This window comes from Gavialis gangeticus, unplaced genomic scaffold, assembly GCF_001723915.1.
Source record: "Gavialis gangeticus isolate Ggan-Ray unplaced genomic scaffold, GavGan_comp1, whole genome shotgun sequence".
In the NCBI taxonomy this organism is placed as follows: Eukaryota; Metazoa; Chordata; order Crocodylia; family Gavialidae; genus Gavialis; species Gavialis gangeticus.
Genome location: NW_017729026.1, coordinates 42,957,807 through 42,960,004, shown reverse-complemented (window position 1 = coordinate 42,960,004; position 2,198 = coordinate 42,957,807). Strand labels below are relative to the sequence as shown.

General features: G+C 44.6%; 1 long non-coding RNA gene across 1 annotated transcript in view; it reads left to right on the top strand.

The window, feature by feature from the left end:
• LOC109299662 overlaps nucleotides 1–2,198 on the top strand; it is a 473,863-nt gene that overhangs the window by 319,307 nt on the left and 152,358 nt on the right. The gene's annotated exons all lie outside the window — the stretch shown is intronic.

Sequence of the window (2,198 nt, the reverse complement as noted above, 5' to 3'; positions counted from 1 at the left end):
TCCCTTCTAGAGTGCCCACATCCCCCCACATCTTAGTGTCCTCAGCAAATTTGAACAGGGTGCTTTTTACCCCCTTGTCCAAGTCGCTGATGAAGACGTTGAACAGTGCGGACCTGAGGACAGAGCCCTGTGGAACCCCACTGCCCACATCCCTCCCGGCTGAAAATGATCCATCCACCACCACTCTCTGGGTGCGGCCCTCCAGCCAGTTGGCAACCCACCAATGTAGTATCAGACTTAACTGATTTGGGTCCAACCAGCTTATGAATCTTTTGTCCCAGAACTCTTTGTGTTTCAAGTTAAATCACAGTCCCCCAGCATCCCAGCATTTTTTCTAGCGCTGGGCTGGGCTGTGCTGTGCTGTCTACTCCAGCGAAAAAGGGTTTGGGGGGTGGGAGGGTGAGGAAGGGACTGCTTCGCCATGGAAACCCTGGCTGGGGCCAGGGATGGTGGGGGTTAAACACTCCTTCCCCCGCTTAACCGTACTGCTGGCTGTGACTGTGGACTACAAATCCTAGAAGCACCTGGAAGCACCCCTGGAAGTAGGAAGAGTCCTGCTTCTGTGAATCTGGACTGCAAATCCCAGAGACCTCCTGGGGCACCAGGAACAAGAAGCAAACACACGGCCTATGTTGGCTACATACCAGAGAGCCATGCTCTAGCACCCCATGCCTTCTGGCCTGAGCCATTGCAGGCACATGGCTGCATTTCCTGAATCAAAAGTAAGTGTGCATCCAGTTATTTCTCAGTTTAATCTCTGCAGTTTAGACTAACCTGCAAAAAGACTGAATTGGTTCAGCCTTGGGGTTTTTGACTGTCTGTACTTAGGGTTAATAATGTTGTTTCTAGCCTAACATTGGCTTGTGTACCAGTGTCCAACTTAAAATTTATAAATGCCCCCTTTGCTTTCAGGTTGACAGTCTATTTATCTTCTGCCACAATGGTGTGCATTGCTTCCATGAAAAATTCATCTGAGCTATGTATGCTATTGTCAGCCTTTTTGTTCACTCTGGAACTCTGCTAATGCTCACAAATGTTTCCAAAGTAATGTAATACATTGCATTATTTCCTCTTTTCCTATATGGTGGGAATTGTCCTATCTAATGCTGATTCTTCACAGCTCCATGCACTTTTCTTGCTTCACTCTGTCTTTAAGCTCCATATGCTGTTCTGCTCCCTGATTTTTTCTTTTCTTTTTTAACATTTTTTTTGGAGGGGTGAGGGGACATATTCTGGATTTTTAGTCATGTTTATGGACTCAGATGCTATCACCCTTCATAATCCTCATTCTGGCCTTGGTGACTATAATTGCTTGGCAAATTATTACTATTTGCCAGGGTTTAAATCTGGATAGTCCAGTAGTCTCATGAGTCTCTGCCTCTCTCCACCCCAGATACCAATGTTATTGTGCTCTTTTGTTAGGGACTTCATGAGCACTCCAAATTACAATATTGCCTCTCGAACTTTGGGTAAGTTGCAAATTTTTCAGTAATATTCTCAAATATTTGTATTACAGTTTCATAGTAAGCTTTTTCCACCTAAGTTAACTAAAAATTATTAAAAACATCAAATGTATCAGATGCCATACCTAATTTGCACATGTAGCCAGTCTAAATTAAGCCTAACTGCACAGTTAACCAGGTCATCGTACAATAGATGTAACATGTAGAGGGAGGGCTATGTGTAATATTCTTTTGAGATTTTTACCATTTTATGTGAATTTCATCAGGACAGAATATGTGAGAACCTATTTTCTCAGAAATGCTAGGTTTGCCGGGGGATGGAGATCAAAGCCCTGAGGTAAGTAGGGAAGCAGGAGACCTGAAGGAAGAACAAGCAGGAGGGGGCAACAGGAAAGGTGTTCCCATACTTCCTGAGAAATTGGGGCAATTGGCTACTTACCTCAGGTGCCTGTACATGAATGCACACAGCCTGGGAGACAAGCAAGAAGAATTTAAAGTCCTTGCACTGTCACGGTACTATGACGTAATTGAAATAACAGAGACTTGGTGGGATAGCTCACATGGCTGGAGCACTGTCATGGATGGGTACAAACTGTTCAGGAAGGACAGGCAGAGGAGAAGAGGAGGAGGAGTTGCACTTTATATAAATGAGCCATATGATTGCTCAGAGCTCCAGTATGAAACTGGAGATAGGCCTGTTGAAAGTCTCTAGGTTAAGGTTAGAGGGGAGAGCAA